The sequence below is a fragment of the Uranotaenia lowii genome, chromosome 3, assembly GCF_029784155.1.
Source record: "Uranotaenia lowii strain MFRU-FL chromosome 3, ASM2978415v1, whole genome shotgun sequence".
NCBI lineage: Eukaryota > Metazoa > Arthropoda > Insecta > Diptera > Culicidae > Uranotaenia > Uranotaenia lowii.
The window spans coordinates 307,815,730-307,841,932 of NC_073693.1; the positions used below are offsets into that span (position 1 = coordinate 307,815,730).

At 36.8% G+C, this 26,203-nt stretch overlaps 1 protein-coding gene across 1 annotated transcript in view; it reads left to right on the forward strand.

The window, feature by feature from the left end:
• LOC129750587 (janus kinase and microtubule-interacting protein 3-like) overlaps window positions 1-26,203 on the forward strand; it is a 483,814-nt gene that overhangs the window by 392,104 nt on the left and 65,507 nt on the right. The gene's annotated exons all lie outside the window — the stretch shown is intronic.

The window sequence follows — 26,203 nt, forward strand, 5'->3', positions numbered from 1 at the left end:
GGAGAAATAATATTTTTATTGACAATGCGCAAAATGAAATAATTTGGATTCATCTGGCAATTTCTAGTGTATAAAACATTCTTTATAAATAATGCTTTTGATTTTCCCAGCAAACATAAAATCGCATTAGAAGTGATAGATTAAGTCGTCAATAATGTTAATGCGAATCGCAATTCCTACCAAACAAGTAAGTATTGATTTTTGAAATGAAGAGTTAATCACCGTAAATTTGTTTTATGAAATTATTTTATCGGCTATATCGGTGAAATTTATATTCTTTGAGGAAGAATATTTAAGAATTGAAAGAATATAGACGGATAGAAGATTAGAATAAGGTGAAAGATGTTGAAAATGAGCGGAAGGTACGAACGTTCGTACTGCAAGTTTCCACTTGTGGGACGAACCACGCTAGGCCTACTATTGTGTGGTGGTTGCTACAGCTCTATCGGTATCAACCACTGCAAGGTAGTAGGCCCGTGAGGAACAAATTGATGAAATGTGATGAAAAGTTTTTCAAATTAAAATTACCCTTCCGCTCATTTTCAACATCTTTCACCTTATTCTAATCTTCTATCCGTCTATATTCTTTCAATTCTTAAATATTCTTCCTCAAAGAATATAAATTTCACCGATATAGCCGATAAAATAATTTCATAAACCAAACAAGTAAAAGATCGTGGAAATGGTTACTTAAAGTCGGTATTAATCCGATATGATAAAATGAACGCCAAGTTTGCAATTTTGTATTCCTGCGCTGGATTCAAGTGAGAGAATAACCTTATCGTTCTCTCTGGTAGTAGCAGTGCAACTTGATTACTATAAATCAGATCATTCATTTAAAATAATAACCCAACGAGAGATGCAGGAAATATTATCTCTGTTGTTAAATATCGTCCAATTTACATAGTTTTTATCGCTCTGGACAGAATTTAAAAATATGTTGGTACATATATTGCCTCCACTTTGGTAGGTAAATGCTGTTTTTAGAGTTTTATATGATCATTCTATAATGTATATGAAAACTATAACAAAGTTGTTGAGAAATATACCTACAAAATTTTTTGCTGGGTTGTTTCAACGTCATCAAGTGCAATTCTTCCTTCACCCTTGTTTTACTGAGCTACAAATTTCGAATGATGACGTTGACAAGCCATTCACTAAAACCTTTGTTATGATTAGATAAAGTTTTTTCAAAAAAATTTAAAAAAAAAACTGGTAATCCAAACTGATTCAATATCTTCAACAAAAATTATGATCAACACTTTTAAAAGCTTTTTTAAGGTCTATTGTAAGTATTGCACTGTTAAGTTTTTTATTATCATTGGCTTGAGAAGAACATTTCTTAAGCCCAATAAAATTTCAACATTAGATCTTGACTCTATACAAGCTGATTGTGCATGATCTATTAATTCTGTTAATGAAGGTCGACAACAAATCCACAGAATTTTTGTCAAAGTTTTATAATCTGTGTTCAACATGCTTATTGGCCTTTAATTATGAATATCATACTAAATTTTTTTTTTTATAAACTAGTGTGAAAATTTCTTCTGTAAATAAAGCTGGTGTATATTGACTATCAATGAAATAATTGTTTCGACATTTCTTCTTTAACTTTATTCTGTCTAGTCTTGTGGATGTTTTAGAAGATGCATGTTTAATTTCAAATTTCAACTCTTCATAGCTAAACGGTCGAGTTATTATGTTAACCGATGACTCATCGAGCTTTTTAGTGATGTAATCCAAAATTTTTATTACAGGTTCCTGCGAAATTAATGATGAATTTCAAAGATTTTAATAGTGAAGAATTGTCAATTTTTTCGTCATTTCTCTTAGCTTAACAAATTTCGATGGATCTCTTTTTTCTTTTCAAAAAGTTTGAAAGTAGGATCAAAGAGATTATTTCATCTGAATGAGTTGTACCGTCAACTGAGGCAACATGCAACAATTTTCAACTTCAATGGCTCAATCTTAATGCTTACAGATAATCATACCTCTTGTCACTAATCACTAATCACTAATCGTACTTCCATAGCCAGAACTTATGTCTGAGTCCCAAAGAATAATAAAAGTGTCTTATTATTCTTCTTGTCTTTGTTCATGTCTTTAATTATTTTAACATAAAAACATTAAAATGATCAAAAACACAAAGCGGTTGGGCCTACCATGGAGCAGAGAACGCAGAGACATCCGGAACACAGGAACAGGAAGAAACGTGGACCACCAGTACCATACGTTTCAAATGGGCAATATCGTTTTATCCGAGTCGAACGCGCCCTCTACGACGGAGGCTGTGGGGATAAGACTATACCTTCTTCGCAGTCGAACTCGTAGGGGGAAGAGTATTTACGCCGCGAAATACTCTCGGGTAGGGTGATTCACGTCGTCGGCGGGTGAGTCACCTGAGTCGGTGTAGGATGAATTCTTCGCCGGGAATCATCCGAGTAGTTTTCGTAAAGCCCCGGACGTGTGCTGTGACAGGCGCGAGTCCAGGATAAGCTGCTCTCGATTCGGCACACGGACGGGCAAAGAGGAGAGGGCCTCGAGCCAAGCCAGGCGGAGCCAAGACCTCAAGTCGTTAGAGGCGAGGTCGTTGGTCTCTTGCAGTGGTCTCGAAGAGAGGCGGAGCGCACGTTTTTCGTGGGAACCAAGCTAGTCTCGATTTGCGAGTAAAGGCCGGATCTCAAGTCGTTAGAGGCGAGGTCCTTAGTCTTGAATCGTAATAAGAGGCAGGGTATATATGCTGGAGTTTGACTCGAACTGGAGTTTGCCGAAGAGCGCTTAAGCGCGGACTTGGTCTCCCATCTTGGGTACAGCCTTCGTTGCAGGTCCGGATGGGAATTATGGCCAGAGGCCCCAGGTGGACTTTATGGCGTAGGGGTACATAGTATCATGAGTCGTCCAATTGCACCCATGGACCCAGAGTAGCATACTGGGGGGACTCGGTCGCTCGCCGTGCCTTGGAATGCAATCCGTAAAAAGGATTTACCACCTGGGTGATCAACTAATAAAAAAAAAAAAATATCGTTGGAAGCATGCTAAGAAAAATGCTCCTTGATGAAGTAACCATGCGTATTGTGAAGAAACTCATCCGATCACTAGAACCATTCTGAAAGGGCTGTAAATGATTTATTTTGTACACAGAAATCCTAAGCCTTAGATTAAAAAAATTTTGAAGAATATATGTTATAAATGAAAGCATCTTACGTTTTATTTTTAATTGCTAAACAGCTGAGGATTTCAGTGTACAATCATTTCTGGTCATCGACCAAGGATAAAGCGCCTTTACTCGCTCTTGAAAATAAAAAAGAGAAACGGAAAATATCAGCAGATCATGAAACCTTTCGAGGTCTGTTTAGAGCTCGAAAAGTTTCTTTTTTCATAAAAAATATTCCCCCTCACATTTATTCTACATGATATATGCACAAAAAATAGAAAAAAATCCTGGAAATGTACTCCGTATGCCTTATAAATATCGGAAATTTAAACATTATAATGCAATCTTCTTGTGCATACAGTAGTCATAGAACGGGCTCACCCCAAACGCTTCATATTCTTTATGTACCAAAACTATATAAAATCATACAACACAGAAGATTAAAATTCTAATAAGGTTGGATCTCACCAAATAGGTCGACAGCAAACATTCTTCGCTGATTTGGAACCATACATCCAAAAGCCACGATTTCTCAATTTTTAATATTATCCGGTGATCACATAATATTAGGAAAAACCACATCACATTGTAGAAATCATGTTATTTCACTATCATATGAACCTAAAGCACTTTCTTTGAAACCCAGCTTACATTCCACCTTGATTTCCTGAGTTTTCTGCGCTTTAGCTTTTATCCGACGTCGTTTGAGTTTGTCTTAATTCAAATTTTCTTTTTCACTTCATTTCAAGGACTGAATGGTATGCTTTTAACACTTCGGTCTGCTCATAATTCACACCGGAACCCATTCCGATGAGCTTTGCACATTTAAGCAAGCGTTGAGAACTAATATTCTGCACTTCATGTTGCTATGACAATGAATTTTGTCTGTTTATAACTAGTGAAAACATTCACTTTACCGCCATGATAATTGCTGTGCTGTGATAACTAATTGCATAGATTTTTCCGAAATGATCCGATGTAATGTACAGCACTTAAAATCTCTTCTTCTGGGGGGGGGAACATTTAATTTCACCCAATCCTGGTTTATCGAGCTTGTTTAAGAGCTTATCAATGCCGTACAACTCTTTTCTCCACACGAACGCAGACATTACCCAACTGCTGATTTGCCACATATTTCATCCCAAGTATCTTTATCTTAAATCCCTTTAACTTTTCCTCTAGCTTTATGTTATTCGTTACCGGTAAGGTAAAATAAAACTTAAAACCAAATCGAAATTAGGGGGTTTCATTCTTCGGACACCACATTCCTGGCCTGAAATTCCACTGTTTCTGAATACGCTGTAAACTGTAACTGGTAAGCATATCCAGTGTAAACTCCATGTTGAAAATAGAAGCTATTTTATCGAAATTTATCCACGTTTATCTTCACTTTTCACGATTTCAAGTTAAAATTTGGAAATTTTTCGCGACGGACGAAATAAAAACACGTGTGCTTCGTTTCAGCCAACGCCTACTCTTCGCTTACAGATAATCATACCTCTTGTACATCAAAAGTTTTAAGGTTGATGGGACACTAAACTGACGTAGTCTGGAAAATTATTGGATTTACCAGTTATTTAAAAATTTACAAAAACATGCGATTTTCACCCTACTGAGAAAAAGGAGTAAGTTGCAACTAACTCGGTTAATAATGAAAAATCAAATGAAGACGTTTGAAAATTTATAGTTTTCTATACATTTTTGATGTCAGCAGGCATAAAGCACCAATTGCAGTAATTTTTGGTTTTGTTCGAATAGAATTTAAGTTTTTTTTTCCGTCAAAAATGTTTTTAAGCAAAAAGTGTTAATCTGCTGCATACATTTAGGGGTAAAAAATACTACAAAATATTCTATTACCGTCATGAAAATAAATCTAAGGATGGATGAAATTTTAATGTTAACAAACGCAAAATGCAAAACAATCATATCCCAGCATATGGAAACGCGCTTTATGAGATTTAGTTCTGATTTGCATTTTGTTGCATTTTGCCCCAGACAGCAAACTGAATTATTAAAATATTTATTTTAAAAAATTGATGATTATTCAAAAATATTTATACACCAACAGTGTTGGTATAAAATAATGAAAGCAATATAAAGTTTGTAGGTGATATCATTAAGCCGATTTGTACTCTATTGCTCGATTTTTGAAATTTTCATGACAATAAACATTCTAAAAAAAACTCTCTCACTATGTCAAAACTATGTCATCATCAATTTGTTATCATTCAATGATAATTTTAATACAGTATATTGAAATAAAAATTGAATGAGTATTGTGGTATACAAATATTGCATCTAATCCTGCTTTTGCATGATGCCCCGTTTGATGGTTTTTGCTTTTAATTTACATTTAAAATAAGATAACCGTTGCTGTTCTAATCCAACAATTTTCGATTAAACAATCTTCATTTCATCAAGGTCAATCGGTCCGGAGTTTTGTTTCTCAACCATTTCCCTGGGACAATTGTTATAGAAATTCTTTGAATTATCATTTCCCTGCGACAATTGTAGTAGAAATTTTTCGAAAATAGTCTGAAAATGGTAAAGCAATTGTATCTACAGTGATAATTAAGGAAAAAATATCAGGAGATCCATAAACTCCAGCTTATCTTGAATGGGACGAACCACGACATAATGTTAAGTGAGTTTTTCCCTTTTTAAATTTGAACTCAAAATCGGTCAGTGAAGGTGATTCTTTTTAAAAGGAAACAATTCAAATCTCCAAGTATGACATTTTTACTAGTGCCTTGCAAATGATTTAGCATATCATTGGTAATTAAATGATTACGTTCTTTCCTAAAATTTATACCAGAATGGGCATAAACGTTGATCACATAACCGGGATTCGATCTCATACCCGCTGGCTTGGAAGACTTGAAGGCTATCCTCTACGCCACGAGCAGCGGCTTTGTTATTTTGCCATTGAAATTTAAAATTGAGTTTCTGAACTCAATGTTTTTACGTATCAAAATAGCTGTCCCTTTTTTTTATCTTCACTGATGTTCACAATTGCCAAATTGATTGTTAGAAAGCTAAAATCTTCGAAAGACACCTATTGAACGCAAACAATATTAATATCATGGTACCGTAAAACGGGGTATCTTTGACCAGCAATTAATTTTTGCACATTATCATCAATAACTCAGTCTATAGTTTGAATTTTTGAAAACTGTTTTCCACCTTTGAAAGCCTATGAATTGAGTATCAAATGGACAAAATTTGGTTTGTTTTTGAATTTTTTTTTTCTGTTAGTAAAAATGTAATTTCAAAATTTTTAAATATCTACTTTTTCAAGGCTAGCAAAAAACAGCTCTCCTAATGAAATCAAAAAGGACTTAGCAGCAAACGGGTTGTTGAATGTGAAAGAACTACTTTTTTCTTTGAATATGTATAGTTGTAGTGTTATTTTTACAGTCTTTTAGTTATAAATTTTTTATATTTAAAAAATAAGGACATTTTCCAAGAGTAAGCCCGTATTGAACGAATGGATAGAAACCCTATCAAATGGTTAACTTTGAAGAAAAAACGAAAATGGAAATAGTGGGAGGGCCTAGAAAAATTTGTTGAGGTAAAATTAGCTCAAACTATTTAGCAATTGTTATAATTTTGCCCCTTAATGTATGCAACGTAATAGTACTTTTTCCAATTATAAATGTTTTTCAAAGAAAACGTTAAGAAGCAAGATAAATTGATAAACTAGCATTTGTAAATATTATGAAGGTGTTTGTATCCTTTTTGATCGAGAAAACTCGTTAAAACCGTTAAAACAGAGACTGATCAATGTAACCCCAAAGCATCAAGTTCAAAACAGAGACGAAATCGATTTTTTAATCAAATTTAAAATGGTCTTATAAATTTCTGCAACCATGTTTCACGTTCATTGGAGTCCAGTACTGATTTTAAAAATATGAAACATGCCACATTCCCTTTAACAGAAAAAAAAATCGAAAAATATTGAAAAAATTGATCAATTTTACCCCGGATTACGGTACCATATAAATTATCTTAAAAGAGATTTTTTTCAAGCTGAATTAATAGAATTGAACTTAAGTGTTGCAAGTTTTCTGACTAAATTCATTTGAAAAAATTGAGATAAAATAAGCAAATTTATCAATAAAATAAAAGAAAGTTCAAAAAGTTTTAATATTCAAATGTCTAGAAGGGTGCTTAATCGGTATAGCGCAAGGCACCCTTCCAAATAAACGAATTTCAAATCAAATCAAAATCAAATGTCTAAATGAAAACTTACCAAAAAACTACAAGGTGGAAAAGCAAAGAACACAATTTGAAAAAGTTTATTTAGATCTTGTTTTCAAATTACTACAATCCTCGATAGCTTTTCAAATAGCCCAAGACTAGGAATAAAGAAATATAAAGCACGTCGAAACGCGAAATTTGGAAGAACGACAACAAATCAACAAATATGTTTTAAGATGATTATTTAGCCCCTCTGGTTATGCAATTATTGGAGAAAAAATGTAAAAATTGATTCCTATACTATAAAGTGGTATGCAATCATAAGACTGAACTTCTGTAATTTTTTTAGCGAGAATTATTGGCTATTTTGGTTTAACATCAAATAATAATTAAAAGGTTTAAAGAAGTATCAGACAGTTAGACTGCCAGTAGAAGTCCTTCGCTTCTTAAGCGCTTATTAAAAATTTGAATTTGACTGCAATTTGTTTGGAAAACATTCTCACAGGGTTGATATTTTTAAAAATTCAAGGATATACACAGAAAAAAAAATTTGATTTTTACCTGTCACTGAAACTGCAACCTTGTAAATAAATCAACTTGTAACTAACAAAACCTGTAATTTTAAATTGTTTTCCCTAAAAGTTAACGAAGATTCATTTATTATTACAGCTAATGTCCTGTAAAAAAGTTGTACACTAAAAATTAAATGCCACGTAGTTTGTTTTTCGACCAGTAAAATTACGGTAAATGTCCTGCTTCTTTTTGTTACAGGACATTTGCGTAGTTTTATAGGAAATAATTTTTGCTGTGTACCGATTAGAAAAGTTTTAAATTTTTTAACTAAGTTCGAGCCGTTTCTTATATTTTTAACAAGTTAATTACCCCAATCATCTCCCCTCTCTTCTATAGGAACGAACATGCTGACGATGAAATAGTTTTTGAATATTCAAAACAAATGAAATATTTTCTCAGTTTCAAAATAAATATGTACTTTATGGTGCTTAATCAATTTAAAGATTTTCTTAGTTAATCAAAACGAATGTGTGCTGAGAACTTCACGATGCTTACGATAACAGCTGAAAGCAAGCTCCAAAGCAAACACAACTACCCCCAAAGCCATTCCTATTCCGCAACCCTTCCATGCCAGCATCAAATCGTCCACTTGGATCACAATCAGTTCATTAGCTGGTGCGTAATTTGTGCTCCGTTCATCAAAAGCCTGCCGTAGCGCAGCTTCCCCAAAAAACGCATCGATGAGCTTCTGCAAGACTCTTGCCTCAAAGATAGTTCCCGCGAACGCTGCCAGATAAGGATTTCTCAGGATTTCGATATCGGAAATGATGTAGACCCACTCGTTGCGCTGTGCTTCCGGTAGGCTACGAAGCTGATGTTCAGCCATTTTTCCCATCATGTAACATATGGTGCTTCCATCCATAGCATATGCTAACTCACTTAGTGGTACATCTGTTACTGGTTTACAGGCTTGATGTTTGAAGTTATAAATCGCTGTCAATTGGTCCATTCCAACATTATTCCAACAGCAGGTTTCATTCAGTTCGTCCATCGTAAGTTCGGGCTCATTACGAGGTGATAGCAGGAATGAGATCACTAGCGATTGATAAGCCGAAAACAAGACCATATTGAGTAGGATAAACCACCCGTTGACGTATTGTTCGATGTTGTAAAAGTATTTGATCCGAAGTCCAAAAACGATGTTGTTGAAGACATCCGTGAAATGATCTAAAAATGCTCGGATCTGGAAATGTTTCGAACCAAAGGTTCTGAACAAGGAAAACATTATCATGAACATAAAGTACGACGTCCAGGTTTGCCCATCAAACGGATCCGTAAGGACAGTTATCAGTGATTTTTGTTCACTTTTCGGAACCAGCAAGAGAACAGAATCGTAGTCGTTGACAGCGATCAGAAAGTAGTTGAAGGAATTATGTGCAACTACAGCCACCATAGTCGAAAATAGTGTCATGCCTGAGGAATCACTGTTAGACGTTCTGTTTGTTAATGAGCGCATGAAATTATCCAATTTCGTAGACATATGATGGTGGAAAACGAAATTGAACTGTAAAAGATCCATATCTGATCGTTTAAAATCACGTGGATCCTGCTCGAATGACTCCCGAACATCAGTTAGTTTCTTGAAACGGTTGAAATAATACCAATGGTATTCGGATTGATTATAAACTGCGAAAAGACCACTATTAAGCTGAATCTTTTCAAATGTTTCAAGCATTTTATCGAACTTATCCGTCGAAACAACCGCCAATACAGGACCTTGAATAGAGTCATAGCCGTTGACAGGAGTGTATTCCCAAAACAGCAGAAAACAATCAGTCGGTGTTCCTTGCTGCAACGATTCAGGTTTTATATCCGACACTTTATAATGAAATGATCCAATACTCAACACTTTTTGCATCAAAAGCTCTGTGGCTAAGCTCATATTCGATTCATATAGAACGCGAACGTTGGATTGCGTTTCACATTGCTGTTCCATAACGTCAGCGATCAGTTGGGGTAAAGTAGTACTTACGAAATCAATCCCATCGACGATGATAGTCAGATAGCATAAACCAATCAACAAAGTCCTGATGAAGAACATGTTGATTCTTCGAAAGCCAGACGGAATATAAAATCAATCAAGCCTAAGTTTCTGACTAATTTTAGCCTTTGATTTAGTCATATCGAAAGGCACTGCATAATTTAAAAATTTAAGGCTGTAAGCTGTAAGGCTTTCAAATATGGTCACTCTTAAGCCAATGTATATCCTTACCCGGAATTATTTCGTCGGTAACGTTTTTTGTTGGTTAGGTCTCGATTACAGACTTGGAGGAGGTCAATGGGGGAGAAGTTGATGGTATTCCTTGGAATAAGTTAAGGATTTAGAAGATTCAAAGACTTCGCTCGGAAAGAACCGTTTATTTTCGCTTCGAGACTTCCAAAGTAGGTATATGAAGTTTGCGAAAGTTATTTCACTGGAAAACATCCATGCATGAAGCTCTGAAGTCTGCAGATACCGAGGTCAAGTAGGACACTTGGAATTATTGCACTCTGATGTCTGTGGATTAATGAAAGATTTGGCAAGAAACCTGACTTGAGCAATAAGCGCATTTTTGCCTGTTATGCGTATGCTCTATTACCTAAAGAGAAGAGGCAGAAATTTGATTCAAAGGCAAAAAGCTTATTTTTGAGAATTACTCAAACCACGACGGTTACAGGTTGTACAACAAATCCTTTAAAAAAAAAACTTGGGGCCAAATTCTTGGATTGCATCCAAAATGATAGAGGAAGGTTGGATCAAGGTTTTACCATCGGGGAAGTGCTGTTGAATAGTTTGTGTCCGATTCCATGGTTGAAGCTGGAAAGGTTTTTTTACAAGATGGAAATTTGACTTCAAACCATTACGACCAGGTATTTGCCGCGAGCGGGTCCGTCCTACTAACACCTCCTTGGGCTTCGTATGCCAGATGATGGATCCTGAGGTGCGACTCAAAAGAGGCTGAGTGGTACCACTTATAGAGAAGGAACTCCCAAACTCCTGACATTCCAAAAAAAAACTTTCTCTCGCTTCTCCAACTGGCTGAATCGCTAAGAGCGCCTGCCACTCTTTGGTCCCAGAGAATCTCTGCGCTTCTCTCAAAGAGACCTCCCCTGCGATTCAGAGTGGTGTCGAAGCAGCGTTGCCAGGCTCAAATCCGTAGGTTCGACGAAAAACGAAAAATATATTTTTGCAAAATGAAACTTGATGACATTTTTTGGTCGTCAAGTAGAATTTTCGTTTATCCGCATCCTATATTTTTTTCGATAATCCGCAGAAAATCAGTAAGAAAAGTTAAAAACCCGTGGATTTCGAGTATCGATCCGTAGATCCGAAAAAATGCTTAAAATCCTGAAATCTATGGAGAAATCCATAGATCCGGCAACGCTGGTTAAAATTTTGGAGGTGAATTTTGAAAAGGGCGAATACACCAAATGTAAACAAATGGAGTTAACAACTGGGTGATAAAGTAAGATCGGAGACCTACATTTTGAGTGTACAGCGTTAGCAATAGGATATTTAGTTTACGAGAAATGAAGAAAACAAAAAAAAATGTTTGCGGGGAGCTTATAAAGTTGCCGAAGTAATTGATATAATACGTAAGTCTCGGTAGTTAAGCAGTTAGCGTGGTTAGACGGTAATCGCTGGTTCCACTGATGGCATGGGTTCGATCCCCATCTCGATTTTGGTTGTTAAATTTTAATCTTAAGTTGTCCACGTTTATTCAGTCTGTAAAGCCTAAATCGGCTAAGACGGTTCATGTAATTTTTTTTAAACTTGAGGCCTGTTGCGCGATCCCTTCTTGTTGTGCTATCGTACTTAAGTTATATAAACTTCACACAACAATCTGCTTTTATGGGCCACTCTATACAACCAACTAACCATGGGGAACACATCATACCTCTTGCTTTCCGAAATTTCGTGCTCCAAACATAATGGAATAAATAACAGGTTTAAAATTGAGATATTTTGGAATTTAAAATCCCAGTAAGCGCGTCCTCTCAAAAAACGACAAAGCATGCAAAAAATTGAGAGTTGAGTGACCGAACTTAGAATAAAACGGTTATAATTTCGGCGACACTCCAAGAATTCAAATATTCTCATTCGGTTTGTCCTGCCGAGATACCTAGAGGCAACAAATACGAATGCGTATATGCGAAATCAGTTTGAATCGTACACTCGTACGGTGCAGTCGTAGCCCTATGTGGTTTATCTGTAGGTGGGGTCAACTAAAAACTTTAGTGTTAGTTCGTTGTATCCATACAGTTCTTTATGAACGATTGTGACGTAACACGACGCCGTCGCGGTGGCAAAAGTTCAACGCATCAATGAAACCGTAGCAACGTCCCAGAATGTTTGTTATTGACGTTACCATGATAGAATGTTACTAAATTTTCGAGATGCCGTAGTGTTGTGAATGCAAAATTTTTCTAGATGCGGTTAAGATTTCAGTTGTCGAATTCATTTCTCAGGTTCTCGAAACAGTTTGACGGATTCAGCTGCAAAATAATTCGTTTGCTCCCAAAATTTGGTCCAGATAAACCTTTCCTGTAATCAGAACCATCAACAACGATGGGTTAAAAGTCCCTATAGAAAAAGCTGGAAGTGGAGAATATGTTGAGGAATTTGAGGAATACTGTTCGAAACCATTGGTATTTTTCAGTTACTGAAAACAAAAACCTTTTTTTATGAAAAGCTACTGTTTCGAAAATTCAGATTTGAATTTTATTGTGAATTTATAAAAAAGTTGATTTATAAAAAGTCAGATGCCAATATAGTATGCAAAAATTATTAACACATTTCGATTAAGAGCACAGGTTTAAAATTGCACATTTCAGGTTTTCCATATCAGATTTGAAACTCAAATCAAGATTTCACATACTGTATTCAGATTCAGTTTAAAGATCTAATAGTTTGATTTAGAGTATAGTGCCAGTATCTCAGAATTTCGAACGAATTTTGAAATTGAACGACTCAAAATGCACAAAATGTGTTAGATTTTTTTAAAATTAATTTAAAAATTGTCTAATCGCTATTACAAGGAAGGAAGGATACCGGACATGTGATTCGACTTTATGCACATTCTGATCATAACTTCCAATCGATGCTCGAGCTCGCTGGTATGATGTACGTATGAAAACTGTCGTCGCAAGGCGACTCCAACGTCGAGACGCACTTGAACGTTTCTGACGTAGAAATCAAAACATTGAAAAAACTGATTCTCACACTCGTGCAACGGTAGTCTTGTCCGCACCTATAGATAAACCACATAGGTCGTAGCCGTCGTAGCAGTCGACTTCTCAGGCAGGCAAACACGCGTCTCGAAGGGAAACATACAAACACAGATCGGATTGATTTCGTGTGTTTCTCTGAAGAGCGTGTCTTAGATTATTTCGTGGCACTCACACAGGGCACGCGTAGTGTGTGTTCCTCTCTGCTGATTAGATGATGCAAAATCGTAAGAGAGATCGTTACGATGCCTCTATCGATTTGAGTTACCTCTCTGCCGATTCATGTTTACTGGGATAACGAAGGTGGAGAACCAGCGTTTCCAGATTACAAACTGCTCAAATCCGTAGGTTTCACAAGAAAAAACAATTAATGTACTGATTTTGACAACATAAAACTTTATGACCTTTTCTTTATGGTCGTGAGCAGCGTTGCCAGATTACAAACCGCTCAAATCCATACACTCAAAAATTTAAAAAAAAATAATAAAAATATTATGTTTAATTACTCTGACATTTGCCTGACATTAATATCCAGAAGTATTAAAAAATAACTATTTCAAATATTTAAGTTTATGCACCCGAATAATTTCTTGGCGTGTAATGATCCAATGCATAAAATTCAATAACCGAGATATTATTTTGTTCAAACAATCGCTTTGTGATTTGTGCGTTTGAGTCCCAACTAAACGGGTATGAGCACATGCTAGATTCTTCAGTTGCTTCCATAAAAATGCTCTCATTTCTCAATGCAAAAATTTTGATCGCAGAAATATTTCTCAGTGAGAAATATCCCATTAATTACACCATGAGAAATATCCTTGTGCGTAAAGAGGAAGAAATGTGAAAACACCTAAAAAAATAATTTTTGATATTTTATTTATTTCTGATTGTAGGCTTGACAAAAATAAAAAATTTACAGATTTTGGCTACATGAAACTTGATGATCTTTTTTTTTGATCGTCAGGTAGAATTTACATTTATCCGCAGAATCCCTATAATTTTTTCGATAATCCGTAGAAACCCGTAGGAAATGCTGAAAATCCGTGGATTTCGAGCATCGATCCTAACAAGTGCTTAAAATCCATAGATCTAAGGAGAAATCCGTAGATCTGGCAACACTGGTCACGACCACCTCCGGGTAGTTTCTCCGCTTTCTCTTTCTGCAGGAAAGACCGTAGATGAGTACGTGAGGCCTTTTAAGCCTCACCCCACGTATGAGTCCAGATAAGGGTTATATCGCTCCCTAAGATCGCATTGCTTTTGATTGATGGTGTCATACGAGGTCCATCCTTTAGCTTTTTAAGATAGGTTGATTTTCCCTTTCTCTTCGTTCATCTTCTCTCCTAATCCGTATCAGATTGCACATGATCTGCGAGATTACGTCGTTTATAGTTGCCTACGCCTCAACATGAACCTGGGGCAGAAAAATATTTAATGTTCTGTAGATTTCTCCGCATCTTTACGTTTTGGGCTATATGAGGGCTGATAAGCTTAAACCGATGAAGGTCCCGCTTGAAGCACCCTTGACTCTAAAGAAACTGCGTCTGGTAAAAGTTAACCTCTCCTTATTTCCGATTTACCCAGTCTGAAAGCCGCCGGATAAGCCTATGCGTCCACCTCACGTTGTTTGATGCGTCTAATTGCTCCTGCCACTTGATCAATGATGCTGCTCGCTAGGCCTACGCACTTCTCTAACAGCTCTTGCTATGTAACATTCTTTATTCTCCGACAGAGTGATGCCGATGGAAATCATGCCTGCGATGACCAGAGATGCAATTGTCGGCAATTTGTCACCGTAGAGCACCACAGTAAAAGCACAGGGCCGGCTGGTTCAAGCCACGTAAAAGCAAAGGCGAGCACAAACACGATGGAGTGCATAATAATCGTTTTGAGAGTGCTACGTTCGCAAGGAGACGTCTCTTGCTACTCTTTGGACCATGGCAGTTCGGCCTAATACAGGCCAGTGAGTCGTTGACGCTTGACGCACTATCACAACAATATTTGACATGTGCACCGAAACTTCAGTGCCTCTCAACCATTACTCCGAGATATTTCAGCTGCTGCTTCCAAGATGTGGTGTGTCCTCCAACAGTAATCTCCATGTGCGGTACAACTCTTTTGTTGGTCACGGGCATGCTTGTCCAACACCTCGCAAACAGAACAGAGCAGAGAACGAATTACACTTTTATCACTTCGGTTTCCGAGTGCACTGCTCAGCCGATCAACGTTCACAAATCTTTTTGCCGAGTGCGCCCGAATGCGGTTTCTCTGAGGGTCGGGTGGACGTCGCTCGCTCTAAAGAAAAGAGAAGGAGCTGGCTAGAAAATTGTGCTCTAGCGACGCTGCTAAGTAGCTCAGTGTATCAAGCCAGAAAGATTTCAATGCAGGAATGTTTTCTTCAAAAAAGCCGTAATGCAGTGCGGAACAGTGCATCAGTTGAAGCGGTCCAATGTAGGATTATGTATGAACTATTTTTGTTCGTAGCCAGGCCGGGCACTTCCTGGCAAATTATTTGAAAAACATGGTGAAAACCGGGTAAATAATCTGAAATTCTCCATTCCAAAAACCGAGCAATATCCGGCCAAATCTGAGGAAATTACAGTCATTTATCTAGTGAAGAAAAACGACTTACATTTTTTGTCGCAACACATCAGCAGTGTTAAATTTATGTTTAGAGCATACGAAGTAAAGTTTTGGTTTGATTTTTGATGAAACAAACTTTCACAAATCCAATTTTTGACAAACAATTTTAAACTGAATTCGATTTTCTTGTTTTTTTGTTTTCCAAATAATGTGGATGAAACTGGGCAAAATCCAAGTAGTTTTTTCACAATATCCGGGCATCCACAAATTGCTGTATACTTAGGTTAATATTATGTACTTTTAATATAGTACGTGGGTAGTATTAATTTACAAAAGCAGCAATTCGCAAAGTAACATTAACTTAAATTATCCAAAAATCTTTGTCTATTAAACAAACCGTGAAAATTACGCAGGGATCTAGGACAAATTTTAGTAATAAAATTGAAAAACTTTAACAAATCGTAAAATTTAGGATTCATCCTCCTTTACCGCTACGCTTTTAATATTTTTCGACCGAAGAAAGCTTTCGTAGCTAATCATTGGTCCTGGTGCAGAACATCAATCTAGAGGAACTCGCTAAGGAATGAAAAGATAGGTGTTTTGGGCAAAGTTGTTAGTTCGCATATTTTGATATAAAACTTAAAGTCGAGAGATTCAAAAATAGCGCGATAATAACAATAACTTTTTGTAGAGCATTTATCAAGTATTTTTTTTTTTTAATTTAACCGTATCTCCTTGGGTTAATATTGTAGAACTTTGACAGGTTAAGCAAAGTTGTGTATTTTATTGAGATAAATAACTTTGTAGAAAAAACATAAGCTCTCAAATGCTAAACAAGAAAGTTATGATTTATATCTCGCTATTGGTGGACCTCTAAACTTAATATTTCATATCAAAATATGCGCTTTATTATACAGAGCAATGTTGTCGAAGACACCATCATTCTATCCAGGGCCGTAGGAAGAACCGACTCATGGGGGGGGTTTTGGTGACTTATTTTTACCTATGATTTTTTGCCCAACAACACACGAATAAAAAAATAAAACAAATTATGTTTGTAACTAGATGATTATTCATTTTTAAGTACTCATTAATAGTTTTTGTATGAAATCGTAAATTTAGAGAAGACACGAATGCAACAAGGATGATAAAGTGTCATTTAAAAAAACCTTAAAAAAGTAACTTTAAAACAGTGGTCCTTAGCCTAAAGGGTGAGCTAAATTTTTATAATGAAGCCAAAATATGAAATTTGCTTTCATCGATGGTTGAAATTTTTGAATTTGTTTAAAAGTCTGGTAGATCAAAGTTATTTGATTTGAGCATAAAATAAGTTCTTTTTAGGGTAGCCTTCAATTTCTTCAAAAAAAAAAACTTATTCAAAACTCAAATCAAACAAGCCCAATCTTCTAAACTCTTTTGCAAATTCTAAGATTCTAACCTTTGATGAACATAAATAAAATTTTACAAAATAAAAAACAGTAAGAGATAAAAAAAATTCGGATCAAATATGTTTGATGCCAACTTGAACTAAATTTATGATTTTAGTTTGACATTAGGCTTTAAAAACTGCAATATTAATAATGTTTTACAATACACTGAAAAAATAAAGTATTTTATGCAGATTTTTTAAGTGAAGATCAGAGGTACATGTTTCTTTAACTGGAAATATTTTTCTTAAAGAATCAATTCCATGATAAAAATCTTGTGGATGATTTTTTTTAAATATAATTTGGGATATTTTGCAGGAATCATAACTTTGAAAATTTACTCAAATTCTACTTTAGATTTGTGATTTTCAGTTGAATTGTATGTACAAACTAATTCTGATTAAAAAAATGGTATTTGTAAATTGAATTGACAAGCAAATTTTTAAGTTCATGTATTGATTTTCTCAACTATTTTATGTTGATTGAAAAACTCATTCAATTGAACTTTGAATCTGTTTCCAAATTTCTATACGGTTTTTTAAATGTACAAAAAATATGATTTAGGAATCTTACTTCTAGATTAGAACTTTATTATCCAAGCCTTTGAGCCCTCATTCATGAATCTATTATTTAAATTCTGTAGAGCTGGTTTAATCTTCATTCATCATTTCAATGATTGATTTTTGATCTGTTTTGTGAATCTGGTTAAAAATGTGAATTTTAAATGATGAAACTGAATCTGAGTTTTCAATTTTGGATCGCCACCTAGAAGCTTTATATGTTTAAATTTTGTGCTAAAATAAAGTTTAAGAATTTCGAATATGAATATAAAACAAAATTCTTTTTTTATAATTTGAAATCTACTGAACATGCATGTGATTTTCGAGAAACATTATTCAAATTTTATATGAAATGCAAAACCGAATTTGAGCCAGGATTTCAAAGCAGCTTTCCATTCTTAATTTCTTATGATTACTCGAACTGAAAATCAAGAATCCTAAACTTGATACAGAATCAGAAATACGAAAATATGTCGAAATATAATTTTTGTTACGGGAATATGGAACCAGAACCTTCAAAATGGGTTTGATTTAAAATTTAATATTCAGAACTGAATTTCTATAATCAGATTGCCAGATTGCCTGGTTTTAACCGGATTGGCCCGGATATTTAATATTAAATTTGGGAAAAGTCCGGTCCGCCCCGTTTCCTGGATTTCATTGAAAAAGCCCGGATTCTGCCCGGGTTTATTTTCATTCTCATTCTTAAATCAAACTAAAAAAACAAATCGTGTAGTAATTTTTTTAATTATGCGTCCAAAATTTTTGCAGCAAGTTTCAAAAAAATAATCATAAAAGGTTTTTAAAGTTTTTTTTTTTATAGATTTTTGATGAGCAATTCCTAGGTTTGGACCAAAATTGCCTGGATTTTGGTCGACAATTTTGAAATCAAATACCCGGCTTTTGCCAGGTTTTAATATAAAACAGCATGGATTTGTCCGGCCCGGATACGTGCTGAAAAAAATCTGACTACCTTATTCTATGAAGAAGTGGGAAAATTTTGAAAACTGTAGCAGATTTTAAGCTTGGGATGGATTTTTGAGGTTTTTGCATTAGTTTTCAGTCCAGATAGTTACTCTTGAATATCTTTGCTCTATTATCATAATTTGATTATGAATTTAAAATTTTGAGTCTGGAGTAGAATACCTCGCTTGCTTTTTTGGACCCTCATGGGGGGGGGTTTAACCCCCAAAACCCCCCCCGTTCCTACGGCCATGATTCTATCTTAACTACCTTTGGCGTTATTAATTTAGTTCCGTTAGATTTATGTTCTGCATTGTAAATTCTGACGCACTTCGAAACATCGATCCAGACGCAACCGATGAAGACAAACTGAGTTTTCTGTAAAGCTTCTCTTTCGCCCGAGTGCGAACGAATTTATCTGCACCGAGAAGCACTTCATCAGTTTGCTTGCTTCTCTTGCCCACACTTGGGTGGACGCTTGGTCGCTCTGGAGGTAACTGAGAATTTTTTTAAGATTCTCCGTTTGGGAAGAGCACAGCGAAAAAAATACACGCTCTTACTCTGAACGGGCAAATCTGAGGAGCGATGCCAAGCATGGTCACGGGTAGCACTTCGGTTTTATGGTGGGCTATCTGCAAAGATAAGACTACCCCTACTACGTAGAGGATGCCGTGGGTACATCGCAGTGCGTGTGTAGGATAACTCAACCTTCGGGAAGTATCTGAGTAGTGTACTTTCCCAACGATTGAAGCTGTCGGAGAGAGTCGAGTCTCTTTTTAGTGGAGATTGTAGGGAAACGGTGATATCATTGGTGGGGAATATCAACAAAAAAGAGTGACTCTAAACGCTGGCTTCGTCGGGAATACCCATTTGCTCTCGACTGACATCCAACCAGGGTTACCAACATTTTTTTTTTCAAAAATCAGGGACTGGTGCAAACAAAATCATGTCAAATCGTCAGAGAAATCGAAGTAACGAAAATTTTGCTCGAAGTGAATGACCTTTTTTTTTGGTCGTCGCTTAACATTTTCACTTAAGGAACGGTATCTAAAGCAGTTTCTTACTCCCCATTTTCACCACATTCAAAAAAATCAGGCAAAATCGGGCTTATTTTCAAAAATCAGGGAAAAACAATGGCTTATCAGGTTGTCAGGCTGAGCCACAAAACATTATGTAAATCCTGAAAAATCTGCCACATTGGCGTCTCTGCATACAACATGAAAAGAGTGCCGGCCTACTCAAGTCACTAAAAGGAAACGTTTGTGTGTTTAACTTTGAGTCTTTTAGAGGAGAGGTGAAATTTCGAGTGGCAAGCGGAGAAGTAAGATCTCGAGAAGTTAGAGGAGCGATCAGGCCTTGAGTCGTGTAGAGGAGAGGCATGTGTACGTTTTCCTCGAGTTACCAACTAAAAAAAAAAGAGTCCCGAACGTGTGCCGTGACAGGCGCGAGTCCAGGACAAGGTGCTCTCGATCTGGCACACAACGGGCAGAAAAATCCACGTGTCAAAAACCCTAGGGTTGCCAGCCAAGGGGGATAAAGAAGACGGGACAACGGTCGGAGTAGACTGACCCCATCGACGGGGGGCTGTTGAGTAGAGTGCGTCCGACCCCACGGTTTGAAGCTACAAAGATAAGGCAACACCTTCTGCGTAGCTCCACCATCGAGGAGTATCCGAGTAGGACGGTTCTCAACGACAGCTGCGGGGATAAGACATGACCTTCTTCGCAGTGGAAATCGTTGGGAAAGGGTTATTCAGGCCCATACCCACGGGTAGAGTGGCTCTCGACGCCGGGTGAGCCATTCGAATCGGAGTAGGATGACGCCTTTGTCGGGAATCATCCGAGTCGTTGCGTTAAGTCCCGCGCGTGTGCCGTGACAGGCGCGAGTCTAGGATAAGCTGCTCTCGATCACGCACACGACGGGCAAGGTGGCAAACCTCGAACCCTGAAGATAAGAGGTTGGGCCTCGAGTCGTTAGAGGAGTGGTCTGGCCCCTTATCAACAAGAGGAGGGGTACAAGTGGTCACCTCGAGTTATTACGAGGAGAGGTCGAATTTCAAGTCGCTAGAGGAGAGATCGGGCCTCGAATCGTGCAGAGGAGAGGTAAACCTCGAGTCGATGCGAGGAGGGGTCGAGTCGTTTGAGGAGAGATCAGGCCTCAAGTCGCGAAGAGGAGAGGTTTGTGTGGGAATCTCGAGTCATTGCGAGAAATGTCGGTTCTCAAGTCGTTAGAGGAGAGTTCAAGCGTCGAGTCGTAAGGATGAGTGGTTTGGCTGAAAGTGGTCTCGTTAATGAGTATTGCCTTGGAGCGCATTAGCGCGAATAGACCTCCCACTATTGAAGCATAGTGTACTAAACAGTTCGAGGTGGGAATTAGGTCTGCGGCCCCAGGAGGAGTTTAGGGAGTAGGGGAGTAGTTTTCCCATTGTACCCATGGACCCAGAGTAGCAAACTGGGGGGACGCGGTGGCTCACCGTGCCTTGGAATACAATCCGTAAACCGGGATTTACCACCTGTGGTTACCAACTAAAAAAAGGGGTCGAAACTCCAGTCGTCAGAGGAGAAATTAGGCCTCAAGTAGTCAAGAAGAGAAGTTTGAGTCATTATGAGGAGAGGTCGGTTCTCGAGCTATTGGTGGAGAGTTCAGGTTTCGAGTCGTAATGAGCAGAGGTATTGGTGAAAATTAAGGAGAGTTGAATGATAGTTCGAGATGGACACCAAGGTCAGAGGCCACATGCGGATTTCAGCGGGTAAAAGAGCTCACGTAGAGTATGTATATCATATCATGAGTCGTCGCATTGTACCCTTGAACCAATAGTAGCAAACTTGGGCGACGCGGTGCCTTAAAATACAAGTGACATGGTTGCAAAATGAATCTTCCTCCTGGATAATCAACTAAAAAAATTTAAAAGCTTTTGACACTTTCTCAGTCTGCTCTGAGTCTTATTGAGGAATGAGGGTTTCAACTTACTATTTAGCAATAGAAACTTTTTTTACCTCTTGAACGTGGAACAGCACCGCCTCGTTTCATCAGAAAGGAAAAAAAAATTCGAGCTTCTGGAACGCAAGTTAAGGTTGTTGAACGACATTCGCGATGACCGAATTATGCGAGGTTTACACCGCGGTCATTGATCCGGATTGACGTACCGCTTGGCAAATGTGAACAATAACAGAGATCTCCAGTTCTCAGTTTCCGATACAAATAGTATCCTACTTTATTTGATATCATAACAAAGGTGAATTGGACACTCGATGGATTCTTGAATGGACCAGGATCCTGAGGCGGTCTAGCCGTGCTTCAGAGTTGAACCCATTATTAGAGAAATACCAAGTCATAGCTATCTTCAAACAAGTTTCGGATAAGTTCATCGGAAGCGTGTTCTGATATGTCTTATGATTGTCTTGGATTCAGATAGTTAAATATTTAAAAAAGGAAACTTCCTGTTATTCAACTCGACGATTTTATTAAGCCCCTAAAACGCTGACAAACTGTGGAATATGGCTAGATTAAACAAGTAGTATATCTGTGATGCTGTTACTCCAGAAAACGCATGATCAATTCTGAAAAATAAAATATTGAGGTGATGTGTGACCAACTGATTGATTGAAAGACTACAATTATGATTGCAATGGTATGGTGTAAAATCTGATCCAATAGTTACAACCCAGAGCTATCTCGACAACAAACGAAAGGGCACCCAAAGCCAATCCTAGGCCGAAGCTTTTCCAGGCAAGCATCAGATCATCCACTCCGATCGATGCCAAGGATGTTAGCTTACAGGAGCCCCTTTCCGAATTTACAAATGTAAGGCCAAGTGCAGCTTCACCGAAAAATGCATCGATCAGCCTCTGGAAAACTCTTGCCTCGTAGATGGTTCCTTCGTATCCTATAAGGGAAGGTTCACTATGGATTTCTTTTTCGTAAATCTCGTAGGCCATCTGATTGAGGCGATATGTTTTCGATGTTCGAATGTCCTTTTCACCATCTTTTAACAGCACGTGACAATAAACTAACCCATTTGTCGCATAGGTCAGTACAGTAGGTGGATCGTGGGTTTTCGGTACGCAATAGCCGTGTTTGAAATTGTAGGATTTGGTTAATGAACCTATCGAGACCGCATCCCAGCAGCAGGTATCGTTTATTTGGTCCATCGTTAGAGCTGGTTCATCTCGAGGTACTAACAGGAAAGAAATGACCAGCGATTGATAGGCCGAAATAAGCACCATATTGAGCAAGACAAACCATCCATTGGTGTACTGTTCAACTTTGTGAAAATATTTGATACGCCTCCCAAAAACGGTGCTGTTGATCACAGCTGTCAAATGATCCAAGAACGATCGAAAATAGAAATTCTTCGATGCTACTGTTCGAAAACAGGAATACAGAAACAAACACAAGAAGTATAACATCCAGGTTTGCCAATCGAACGGGTCTGTCAGGACTGTCAACAAAGATTTTTTATCGCTTCTTGGAACCATTAGATACATCGCATCGTTATCATTGACAAACATCAAAAATGCAGGGTTGCTCGTTCCCAGATCCATTATTACACTCGCATATGTCGAATATAAAATCATTTCTCCACCATCAGTAGAATTTGTTGATGAGAGCAAAAACTTGTAGAATTCAAAGCTTGTTTCATGAGTGCAAAAAATAAACAACCCATGCTTCTGCATACCTGATCTTTCTATTTCGCGAGGTTCATTTCCAATCTGATCCCGCACATTGGAAAGGGATTTGAAGCGATTGAAGTAAGACCAATGATAATCGGTTTCATTGAATACCATAAATAGACCACTGAAGAGCTCGATTTCTCGAAATCTTTCGGTTACCTCCGAGAAGCCATCCATTGAAACGGCAACTAAAATTGGGCATTGATTGAATCTTTCATGCTGCACCTGGGTGTGTTCCCAAAAAAGCAACAGACAGTCGATGTTTTGGCCTTGCAAAAGTGATTTTGGACTCATAATCGATATCTTGTAATCGAACGATGCCAGAGTAAGAACCTCCTGCATCAACACTTCCATCGGAGAACTGAGATTCGCTTCGTACAGAACTCAAATGTTGGACTGCGTTTCGCATTGCTTCCGCATGACTACAGCTAGCATCCGAGCAAGAGAACTTTTAAAATTTTCACCTTCCTCAGTACCAAAAACTGCCAACAGATAGCAAAAACCAATCAAAACGCTCCCAATGAACATTTCCGTTCTTCTGAGGCCTTTTACTAAATCTGAGCGAAAGCATTTTGGAAACCTTGACATAGAAGATCAATCTTTACTTGAAAGTTCAATCTGACAAATTAAACTTTTCAACGTTTATATCATGAGTGATTGATTCGAATAAACTGCAATTTCTGTGGTCGTACACCCAAAACCAGAAACATTTATAAAAAATACAGAAATGTTAAAAATTGTCTAAATTGTCAAAATTGTCAAAATTGTCAAAATTGTCAAAATTATCAAAATTGTCAAAATTGTCAAAATTGTCAAAATTGTCAAAATTGTCAAAATTGTCAAAATTGTCAAAATTGTCAAAATTGTCAAAATTGTCAAAATTGTCAAAATTGTCAAAATTGTCAAAATTTACGACGAGTATACGATATGGTCGGGATTCGACCAGACCGAACTGAACGCCATAAACTTGATTTCGAGAAAATCGAGTTCGAAGTTCATAGCCCTACCAATTGATACCATTTCATCAGATATCTTATTTAATCATTTTAACATCTCATTTAGACTCTTATAAAGCCATCGAGGTTATACTGGTCGATTTCTGATTACACATCAAGCAGAAAACTGAACTTTAATAGCATTATGTTTGCACCCAGTTCACTCTGGTCGAACAAAAATGTTTTAAAAATTGTCATGCACTATCATTTGACTGGGAAATTTGTTCTAAACGTAGGAGCCTACTTTTAGGCGCTTTATGAGCAGCACCCAACGAGCATGGCTGATGCTTGAAAAATGTTTTTTTTTTCGTTGAGCCAGAGTGAACCGAGCCACACAAATGTCGCACTTCTGAAATGCGGAATATCTGTGATTTTAACATACAGGTTGCGTTCTGAACGACAGTAAGTAATAAAATAAAGTATCTTTTATCGTTAAATATCAAAAATCCTAACATTCACTTAAGTAAATTGGAAAACAAAATTCAAGGGATTCGGTCCAGTCTTTCTAAACGAGATTTTAATAAATGTTAACAATCCGCAACATGATGTTTTTAGCTACGGAAACGTTTCTTATCATTTAATTTATTAGATTTTTGTTCTTGACAAACCGAAGAACTGTTTTGAAAAGAAAAAAACCAACACACATAAGCTTATTTCGCACAAAATCAGTTTCATGACCAAAACATGCTTCCTTTCATCTTCACCTCAAAGCTGGCTCTCAGTTCACTTTGGCGCAACGCATTTTTGCCATTTCCACTGTCTGCCACATTGAAATTTTCTAATAAGATCAGTAAAAATAGGAAAAATGTTCTGATTTTCATTGGATAGGTAGTTTATCATGTTTCGCATCCGCTGCAATAGATAACTCATTTTTTTTTCAAATTGGCGTTCAGTTCGGTCTGGTCGAATCGCGACCATAGTAAACCATCCAAATTTTCCATAAATTGCACAAGTTGGACAAAAGCTTGCATGCAACAAACTTGCATACAATCGGTGTAGTACAAAATAAAAAAAACAATTGGGATTAGATAGAAAATTTTTAAAAATCTCGAATACAAATGGTGATTCAGTTCCCATGTTCGACAGTTTAACTTTCGCTCATTCAGCTGTTTTTATTTTCGAAAAATTTATCAAATTTTTCAATAAAATTTCATTAACTTTATTTATTTCCCCTTCGAAATTTTCGAAAAAATCGAAGGGGTCATGACAAAAGAAGAATCTGGTATTTTTTCCGGCATTTTGGAAAAATGCGTTTGGTCATGTGTGAAATATTACGGTTCGAATGAAAGAAGTCCAAAAAGTTAAATTTTCGTAGAACTGCAATATTTTAAGAAGGTTCCAGTTATTTTGGGAACGCCAAATTTCCTCAGATAGTAGAAAAATAGTTGATCCTCAATCTAAAAGAAAGTTCGAAGAAAATAATTTCATCAGAGTCAAAAGTTATAGTAGTGCATAGCTGAAGTTCTATGTATGTGCACTAGGGTGGCTTAAAATTTCAATATTACTGGGATTTTGAGAGCTCAACTTTCAAATGATCGCTTAGGGTGTAAGAAACAAACTTGTGTATGGCGGCGATATTTAGATAATGATATTTAGAGGTCGCACTGGTTCGATTTTTGAAAAAAAAGCAGTCTCAACAAATTTTAGGTTTAAAACTGTTTTATACAAAAAATTTAAAAAATATTAGAGACACATGTTTAATACTTTTTCTAGATCTGAGAATTTTATAACGAATAAATATCGAAAAAATTGACTTTTGGGAAAATGGAAAGTTATGCGGCCTGTAACTTTATTCGGGTGCATCCAAATAAAAAATTTCTTCAGGACCTTTAATGAATTCTTGGAATCTTTAATTTTACATCATTAG